The sequence below is a fragment of the Aulonocara stuartgranti genome (assembly GCF_965226115.1).
Source record: "Aulonocara stuartgranti genome assembly, chromosome: 7".
Lineage (NCBI taxonomy): Eukaryota > Metazoa > Chordata > Actinopteri > Cichliformes > Cichlidae > Aulonocara > Aulonocara stuartgranti.
The window spans coordinates 56,862,395-56,873,075 of record NC_138945.1 but is presented as its reverse complement, the minus strand read 5'-3'; the positions used below and the strand labels follow the sequence as shown (position 1 = coordinate 56,873,075).

Here is a 10,681-nt window from a genome sequence, read left to right as displayed (position 1 = left end):
TATTAGTTTTAGATCTTTTTTTTTTTTTTTTTTTTTTTGTAATGCAAAATTTTTGGGAATAACAAGATAGTTTTTGCGCTACAATAGTTCTGTAGTGGTCAAAAGTATGTTTAACAGGAAATGAGAATTTACAAGAACAAAAACAAAAGGCAACGTGCACTCAGCTATTAATTGTCTATATGGAAATAAAAATGTAGCCTAATGCAGTAGTTCTGCAGTAAATGTGCTTTCAGTTAGGTTAAAACTTTTGCTTGAGACAATGTGAGCTGAGTTAACTACCTAGTAATTGCAAGGACAAAATTTGAGAAACCTCTGTTTAAATACAATATAAAAAAAATACAATACAAAAACAATACACTTAAAAAGAAAAGATTTGAATTTCAAATGATCTGTTGTGAAAGTTTAATAGACATACTTTAAGCAATGTTTTTCACCTTTGCGTGTCTCTTCTGCCATATTTGAGCTCCACTAGATGGCACTGCAATTACAGGTTTCACTGACAAGAAACTATTGACAGCTCTACAAGAAGGCTTGAAAGAAGTACCAAAAATGACAAGGAACAGTGACAGCCACGGGATTTTACATTTACATGACTGACATTTTAGTATAAATTATTGCTGATCTGAAAAAATCTAATTCTCCATAGTTGTTGAAAAACCAAGGCATTAGACCCCTTTGCTTTGTTACAACACCTCCCAACATTCTTATCTTTTTAACCACTAAAGGCAAAAATAAAACTCAGGATCTTCTACGGGTGTAACTTAGAAAGGACTTTCTACTTACAACAAACAACGCAAACTTCACTTATAATGAATGACACTTTTAATTCATTGTAAGTATTACTCAATGGTCACATTTTCCTAGTGGGCAGTGGATCATGACCTAAAGCTTTGAAACGCAGCACTGATTCCAGACACCTTATGGCAACATCATCATCCTCTGGATCAAACTTATTTGCAAACAGGTGGTGTTGTTTCAGGAGCCATGGGAGGTCACCCGCTCCATACACACAAATAGCTCTTCTGTAAACACCAGTGCATGGGTAATATGGGGCTCCCTTATTCATATCTCCTGCTAAATACGACCACTTCACTGCCCGAGCCAAAGCTAGCATGTCTGACATGTCATACTTCCCATTTTGGGGCATTGACCCAGGAACAGAGGGCATCCTCTGCAGGGTGGCCCACAAGTGCTCATCAGGGCTGTATGTGTCCTTCTCCCACTCCAGAAACTTCTGAACCTCTCTGTCCTCCATCACATGTTCCACAAAAGCTCTTGTGACCACAAAGTAGGCATTTCCTGAGAACATGGGGATGCTGATTGGTGGGGCACTTTTCCTCACATTTGTGTTGATAACACTCTTTGTGATATTGTGGTGATACTGCCAACGACCTTTCTTGTAGCCAGAAGTCACCTCGGACTCCATGCTGTTCCTCCCATTGAGAAGCTTCAGTGCCCTCACCATCTCTCTGTTTGTTTTGATGGGGAAGTCTGTCCCACAGGTGTTAAGCAGGTACCTCCAGTTGATGTGAGTATTTAGCAGATCTTTCATGCAATTCAGATCTGCCTGTACTCTGAACCACGAGGCATATACCACTCTTTCTAATTTACTGGCTACAAACACATTAGGAAAGCATGAAGCAATCGCAGCCACAGCCTTCATGAATGATGCAGAGGAGTTCTGGTCCACGTGTACACAGTAAATGTTCTGAGGAGCATAAACAGCTCGTAGAAGCCGCTCAAACATCTCAATCTTGTCATGGATCACCATGGAGTATGCAATGGGGAAATCTTTCTCTTCCTCACTGAGAGGAGCTGTGATGAAACCTCTTTCTTCAATGTAAGCCTGACAGTTCACTGTTGCATTAATGTAGAAGTCCTCAGAAAAAACATTCTTCTTTTTCCTGGATGACAGAAGCCCTTCTAATTCACCTTCCTTACCTTTCACATCACCAGTGATAATAGTCGAACAACCAGGCAGATCAGCTGAGAACTGAGGAGGTATTTGCAGATCAGACGGTGACTGTTCAGAGCCAAATCTCCAAAGAGCAAAAGAAAGGAACAAAACCATCAAGGTAAGAAAAAGATTTCTTAACATACGACCCTTTGTAAAATACATATCCTTGTTTGAAAGGGACTGCCACACAGGTGACTTTGTCTTCAGTGCAGGTTACAATTCAACTAAATGGTGAGAGGCTGCACCGTGGGGAGGTGTGTCAAGCTAAGGCGGAGACAATAAAAACATTACCTGGGAGGTTATGCCTATTACATCTATTTCTTTTGTCCCCATGATAGATCAGAGAAAACCAACTCATAGTGTATTAAAACATCTATATTTCTTTTTATTCAATCATCTTCCGGAAGAGAGAGACCCCTGCACAGCCCAAACGCCAGTTGCAGGATCTCTAACATTAGAATCATAAACTATGTCTCATATATTATTTTGGTACTTTACACATCACACAGTTTCGATACCAACATTCCTCATATGGCAAAGTTCCACTTTTCTGTGTCTTATCTATTAATATGCCTGTGCACTAAAACTTCCTGTGCAGCTTGCAATAACTTCCCCTTTCTAAGGTCTGTCTGAACTTAGTTTCACTCTGTCTGTTGCTCATACTCTACAAAAAACATGCAGTTTCTTGTCAGCCTGTGACCTAGTCTCAAAGCTGGCCTTCTTTTCTACATAAAACAATCTAATGAGCAGATACGCATTAAAAAATATCTCTCTATTTCTTACAGCATCAGTAGTGCTGATGTCACTGATACACCAGTGCAAATTCAAACAGATGATATTTTCAGGATGATAGTTTATAACACGCTGGTGTGTTTCAAGGTGTACTGATAGCATCAATTAGAAAAGATTTTATTTCTATTTACAATAAATCATGCAAGTTTCACTTACAAATTTAATATCAGGTTGAAAAAAATATATACATTCACACAAACTTGTAACTTTTCAGACATTACTCACGTGGTCTAAGAAATGGTAATATACTGTACAGATACGGGCACCTCATATAGGAAATATTCACCTTAAGTCGAAAGAAACCTACCAAAACAAATTAACTCTTCATTCTCTTTTGATCATTAACCATTTTAACTTTGAATACTTGTCCGTCTTGATACTGTGCATCCATGATACATACCTCAGTTAGGGTGAGCTCTAGATGCATCTGAGGCATTAACATTTTGATCATAAAATTAAAAAAAAAAACTCAAGAAAACAATGGCACAGTAACAACCACAGGCTTTTACATATTACATGACTGATATTTTAGTCGATGTTTCTCAATAGCTCAGTTATTTATGCTGCATGGCTTTTGGACCCTTGCTTCATGTAACTCCATTTCTCTGCCTTCCTGTTTCCTCGTCACCTCACTAAAGGCAATGAAAAAATTCTTAATATAAATCTTTATAATAATTTATTTAAATCTCAAAAACTACATATCAATGCCATGATATTTACTTAAATAACTCGAATATCACAAATTACACTTTTAAATCATTGTAAGTATTACTCTGTGCCTGGGTCCTCGTCACAAAACATGACATCACTGTTTTGTACATTTAAACACAATTTAATCCCCACATTTGTGAAAGAAATGCAAAACACTTTTTTGAAAAGTCTGTAGCAAAACCATCAAATCTGATAAAGGTTATTTAAATGCTGGAAAAGAAGAATGAATTGGAATATTAAAAAAAATACATATCTTAACCTTAATTACTGGGGGAGAATAATGGATGATGCTCATAGTGAGTAAAAAGTAAACTGACTGCATTTTTTGGATACATAAAAAAATACTCCCAAAACAGAATAAAAATATTACAAATAAATTATTAGAAAATATTAATAAAAAACTATGAAAGTGAGGCAACTTTGCCTGTGGTAGAATGTATATAATGTATGAAAAAATCTTTACTGCTGATACTAATTTTACTAATTTAATAATTCTAATTTTGTGTTGTAAGATTTATGAGTTTCATACATTCATAGTGGTACTTGGGAGAGCTTGACATTTTATCAGGTGGTACACACTGTAAAAAGTTTGAGAAACACTGATAAGTGTATGTGTGCTTTTGGAAAACATTTAAAGCTGCAGTACAGAATCTTTTGAAACAAGCTTAAAACATTTTTAGAATAGAAACAGAGCACTCTGCTTCTCTCTACAGCTCCTCACTCCACCAGGGCTGTTTGGCACTTTCTGATAGTGTGCAAATGTGATGTACGTACTGTGGCAGTCATACAGACAACCGGATGGTCCAAAGGTTGGCCTACCTATTACTGGCTGAGGTTTAAGTAGAGTTGTGGCTGAACCACATAAAAATATATCATTAATTTTAATCTCCCCAATCAATGATAATGTTATGTTGGTTTTGCAGATTCTGCATAGCAGGTTTAATATAGGGGGAAAACAACTTCCAGATTGTGTGAGTAAGATCAGGTTTTTTCTCTTTGTCAGTTTAACAGTTTCTGTTGTGCCTGTCACTGTTCCCTGTCTGTCTTCTTACCCGGTTCTTCCTGACCTTGTACTTTCTCCTCATGTTCCCCTCTTTCCTCTCTCCCTCTTTGGACTGACAATCTTACACAAATAGATTATATACAATTAGATGAAAAATTAAATTAATATGAAACAAATACTGTAGATCATTGGTTAAATGATCACCAAGCAATATTTGTTTGTGCAGACCTGCCATAACTGTGGGGGACTAGCCCAACCGGAATAGTATGGTGGGGGGAGTTTTGTTCTTCCGGTGCGGTCTGTGTGTTTTGTCATGTGCTGGAGTACGCATTAAAAGTTTTACAGCGGACGAACATCGAGAGTGATTATTGGCTCGTCGCATCACACGAGAGTGCTACATGGTGTCAGAAGACGGTACGGACGTCACGCCAGCGCGTATGTTTATATCCCTGTCGGGGTACCGCACTGCTTATTGTGCGCTGTGTCGGATTAGCCGCTAAAGAAAAAACAAAAAAGAGAAAAGAAGTCGCCCCATCATGGCGGACGGATTTTGCAGACCTGACCCTCTGGTTTTTGATGAGAACATTGCCGAGAAGTGGCGTGTTTTTGAAAGGGAGTATGATATTTTCATCGCCGCAGCTCACTCTGACAAGCCGGCAAAGACAAGGGCTTACATTCTCCTGAATATTGCTGGACCAGACGCCATTGAACGAGAACGCTCGTTCGTTTATGCTCCTGCCATTCGCGCAGCTGGTGCAGATGGAGAGATACTCACTGCCGCTGAGTCCAGAGAGGATCCAGAGTGTTTGAAGGCAAAATTTCGAGAAATCTGCAATCCTCAACACAACAGGACGATGGAAAGATATAGATTCCACACCAGAAATCAGAAGCCAGGTGAGACACTTGAATCATTCATCGGTGATTTAAAGATCAAGGCTAAATGTTGTCACTTTGGGGACCTCACTGACGAGATGCTCAGTGATCGTATCGTCTGTGGTGTCATTAGCGACACGTTGAGAAAGGCTCTGCTAAGAGACAGCGAGCTAACACTTGCTAAAGCTATCTCGGTGTGTCGAATACACGAAATGACTGAAAAAAACAGCAAGACACTAGCAACACAAGCTACCAGTGTCGACGCAGTAAAGCCCATTCTGAACAGCAAGCACAAGCCTAAGCCCCTTTCATTCCCACAGACTGTCACCAATTGCTCCAAATGTGGAGGCAGCCAAGCGAGACAAGTGTCCAGCATTTGGACAACAGTGTCACAACTGTAAAAAAACTGAATCACTACAAAAGTTGCTGCAAGTCTAAACCACGCAGCCATCACAGAGCCCCTAACAGACAGACTGCAAGGCGGCTTGTGAACGAATTAACAGTGAGTGAGCCACCACTTCAAGATGAAACGTTTTACGTGGATGGTGTAGAGCTTGACAGACAGATTGACTGCATCCACGCTAAAGCTAATAAAAAAGATGAGGGATTTGTCACAATACACATAAATGGCGTGCCCACAGAGATGAAAGTAGATACGGGAGCGAAATGCAATGTCATGTCACTCAAGACTTTCGAAACAGTGAATGGCAGAAGACAGACTGTTAAACAAGAGAATCCTGTGAGCCTTGTTACCTATGGAGGCACGAGAATTCAGACCACTGGAACTGTTACACTCCCTTGTTGCTTAAAGAAGCAGTGTCACACGTTGCCTTTCTTTTTGGTGGATAGAGAAGTGCAACCGCTGCTAGGATTTCGAGCATGCATGGAAATGGGCATTGTGAAAATGAGCCCTGAGGTCCACCAGATCAGCACAGAAAGCAGCACAGATTTCAGCTCCCACATATTCACACAATACCATGACCTGTTCAGTGATGAACTGGGGGAACTTCCAGTCACATACTCAATGATACTAGACCCTGATGTACAGCCTGTCGTCCGTCCAGCCCACCGCATCCCCGTCGCGATGCAAGAAAGAGTCAAAGCTGAACTTGAACGCATGCAACGCATCGGCGTTGTAACACCAGTCACCGAGCCTACTGACTGGGTGTCCTCAATGGTGGCAGCACACAAGAAAGACAAGCATGAGATCAGACTGTGCATAAATCCAAAAGACCTCAACACAGCACTGAAAAGACCCCATCACCCAATGCGCAGCGTTGAGGAAGTGGCAGCACAGATGTCAGGAGCGACAGTGTTCTCAGTGCTAGATGCAAAAAAACTCCTTCTGGCAAATACGGCTCGTCGAGAAATCCTCAATGCTGACCACATTCAGCACCCCATTTGGGCGATACAGGTTTCTGCGGATGCCCTTTGGTATCAACTCAGCCAGTGAGGTGTTCCAGCGCTCCATGGAACAGCTGTTTGCCGGTTACCCGTGCTCGGTCATTGTGGATGACATCATCATCGGAGGACACAGAGTGGCCGAGCATGATGCCAACCTGAAAAAAGTGCTGACACGTGCTCGAGAGATCAAACTCAGGCTAAACCCTGACAAGTGCAAATTTCGCCTAGATCAAGTGACATATGTGGGCCACATCTTCACAAGGGACGGTCTAAAAGCAGACCCCTCCAAAACCACAGCAATAGGAGCAATGCCGGTGCCCATGGATGTCACGTTGCTACAGCGCTTCCTCGGTATGGTTAATTACCTTGGGAAATACATACCGAACCTTAGTGAGATTGCCGCACCCCTAAGGAAACTAACCCACAAGGAGACTGCGTGGTGCTGGTTCCCACAGCACCAAGAGGCTTTCGACCACCTCAAATCATGCCTCTCCAGCCCGCCAGTATTGGCGTATTACAACGTCAAGGAGCCAGTCACACTGACATGTGATGCATCATGCTATGGGCTGGGCGCTGCGTGTTTGCAAAATGGCAGACCGGTGGCCTTCGCCTCGCGTGCTCTCACTGACACAGAGACGCGATATGCTCAAATAGAGAAGGAGCTCCTCGCCGTGGTGTTTGCCTACACAAAGTTCAAAGATTATGTCTATGGCAAAGCAACAATCATTGAAACTGACCACCAGCCCCTGGTGACCATAATGAAAAAGCCAATCCATGCCGCCCCTGCCTGGTTCCAGAGGATGTTACTGCGACTACAGAGTTACGACATCAGTCTGGTCTACAAAAAGGGGAAATACATGTATCTAGCCGACACCCTTGCAAGAGCCCCGCTCGCCCCGCTGTCACACTGCCTGGTCGAACACACTGATTATGAAGTGATGACAGTGAGCTACATCTCCACTGCTCGCCTGGAGGAGCTAAGACAGCACACAGCACAAGATGATGTGCTACAAGCGCTCAGCACAGTCATTCAGCGAGGGTGGCCCAGCAGAGAGAGCCAAGTACAGCCCGCTCTGGCTCCGTTTTTTCCATATAGAGATGAGCTCAGCATGGAGGATGGGATCATCATGAAAAGCCACAAAACTGTCATTCCCCAGTCCCTGCACAAAGAGTACATCAACATCGTACACAAAGGCCATCCAGGTACCGAAGCAACCAAGCGCAGAGCTAGGAGTGTCATTTTTTGGCCAGCAATGTCAAAAGACATCGCAGAAGAGCTGCTCTCTTGCACTGTGTGTAACAGCACTAAGACACATCAGCAGAGAGAACCGCTACAACTGCACCCTGTTCCAGACCTCCCATGGTCAACGGTGGCTGCTGACATTTTTACCTGGCATGGAAAACAATACCAGGTCCTTGTAGATTCCTATTCAGGATGGATTGAGATTGACCTTCTCCGTGACTTGACCACAGCAGCGGTCATTTCCAAGCAAAAGAGACACTTTTCAGTTCATGGCACACCGCACACGCTCCTCACTGACAATGGCAGACAATACACTAGTCAACAGTTTGTTGATTTCGCAAAACAGTGGGACTTCACCCATTCAACCAGCAGCCCAGAGTTTCCACAGTCAAACGGTCTTGCTGAGAGAGCAGTGCGAAGTGCAAAACAGCTCATGGAAAAATCTCACCGAGATGGAACCGATGTGTTTCTTGACCTCCTAAATCTTAGAAACATTCCCCGTGACACACAACTAGGCTCCCCTGCTGAACGCCTCATGTCTCGTCAGACACGCGCGGGCATTCCTGTGTGCAGCAAGCTGTTGGCACCCATTGCAAAAGACACAGGACAGATCCGTGACCGACTTCGCGGCAAAAGACTCAGACTGAAGCGTCACTATGATAAGTCCAGTCACACGCTACAGCTGTTGCAAGAAGGACAAGTGGTCCGCGTGCAGACAGAGAAAGGCTACGACAAGCTGGGAATTGTGGAAAGGAAGAGCAAGGAGCCACGATCCTACATCATTCAGGTCGATGGAAGAACCTACAGGAGGAATCGCCGCCACATCCTCCCAGTGGCAGAACCGCCTCCACCACCACTCCATGACTATGACCCTGAGTGCCAGGACACTAACCATTCTACAATGGACAGTTCCACACTCACACCGCAGTCACACACACGCTCAAACGAAGATTCACACAAAACACATCCTCTCCTCAGCCCCAACCTGCTGTGCAGGTGCCCGGCCAGAACATTGTGAACCAGACACCATACACTACACATGCAGGTCGCATCTGCAGACCCAACCCAAGATACACGTAAATGGAAAACACTAGGATACCTTAGGTGTAATCAGTTTGTTGTCAGTATGTTGAAATATGATGCTTTCTATTTGCATTTTTCATAATTGCTGTTATGTTAAGGTGTGGGGTTACTCCGAGCAAAAAAACATTGTTAAGTTAAAGTTGTGTTAAGAAGCACTGTTTAGAGACTTGTGAGTGAATTAGTTTTGTTAGGTGCTACCAGCTAAATGGGGAGGATGTAGATCATTGGTTAAATGATCACCAAGCAATATTTGTTTGTGCAGACCTGCCATAACTGTGGGGGACTAGCCCAACCGGAATAGTATGGTGGGGGGAGTTTTGTTCTTCCGGTGCGGTCTGTGTGTTTTGTCATGTGCTGGAGTACGCATTAAAAGTTTTACAGCGGACTACTAACAAAAAGTCCTAACCAAACCACATGCATATCTAATAAAAGATATAAATATTGAAACACTGATCGAACATTATTGCTGATTCACGGATCATTTGATTTTACAAGTTTACCTGAATGTGGCTCCTTTTTTTGAAAAAAACTTTCTTATATCCATTGTGAACCTGGCTGTCTCTCTGTACACACAAACACTGATTCAGTAAGGACATCTCCTGGTTTCATCTTCATGTTTCCCTCTCCCCACATACACAAACCGATATCATGACCAGCAGCTTTTACAGCTGTGGCTCCACCGAACATCAGCTGATACTAGAAATTAATATTAAATAAATGCTAACAACAGCTGATCACGCTTAAACGTCCTGCCGTTGTTCAGCGTGACCTCCGCTGGTCTCAGCAGGTTTCCCCAATCTTATAAACAGTACATTGCATAATGACTGCAATTAGCACCACTGAAGGAACAATGGGCTGGGAGGGCAGTTCCTTGATTATTAATATGCGATGAGTTTATACGATTCGGGAAAACCTGCAGTCAGAGGGTCAGAGATTTCTGGTCCACGTGTACACAGTAAATGTTCTGAGGAGCATAAACAGCTCGTAGAAGCCGCTCAAACATCTCAATCTTGTCATGGATCAACATGGAGTATGCAATGGGGAAATCTTTCTCTTCCTCATTGAGAGGAGCTGTGATGAAACCTCTTTTTTCAATGTAAGCCTGACAGTTCACTGTTGCATTAATGTAGAAGTCCTCAGAAAAAACATTCTTCTTTTTCTTGGATGACAGAAGCCTTCCTAATTCACCTTCCTTACCTTTCACATCACCAGTGATAATAGTCGAACAACCAGGCAGATCAGCTGAGAACTGAGGAAGTATTTGCAGATCAGACGATGACTGTTCAGAGCCAAATGTCCAAAGAGCAAAAGAAAAGAACAAAACCATCAAGATAAGAAAAAGATTTCTTAACATACAACGCTTCTTAAAATACATATCCTTGTTTGAAAGGGACTGCCACACAGGTGACTTTGTCTTCAGTGCAGGTTACAGTTTGACGAAATGGTGAGAGGCTGCACTGTTTCATTACATAAAGAAGTATCTAAATCTAAGGTGTGGAAAACCTAAAAAAAAATCCGAGACCGTTTTTGCCTGTTGCATAGTTGAGCATCAACACTACTAATGCCGCTGACAGAGTAGTGTTAAATGCAATCAGATAACATTACCAAGAAGAGC

The 10,681-nt window shown here is 42.6% G+C and overlaps 1 pseudogene across 1 annotated transcript; it reads right to left on the bottom strand.

Annotated features, from left to right (window-relative positions):
- Positions 1–57: 57 nt before the first annotated feature.
- LOC309711690 (beta-1,3-galactosyl-O-glycosyl-glycoprotein beta-1,6-N-acetylglucosaminyltransferase 3-like) lies at positions 58–2,157 on the bottom strand (annotated as a pseudogene). Its single transcript has one exon. The product of its transcript is annotated as a beta-1,3-galactosyl-O-glycosyl-glycoprotein beta-1,6-N-acetylglucosaminyltransferase 3-like (transcript).
- Between the last annotated feature and the right edge of the window lie 8,524 nt (positions 2,158–10,681).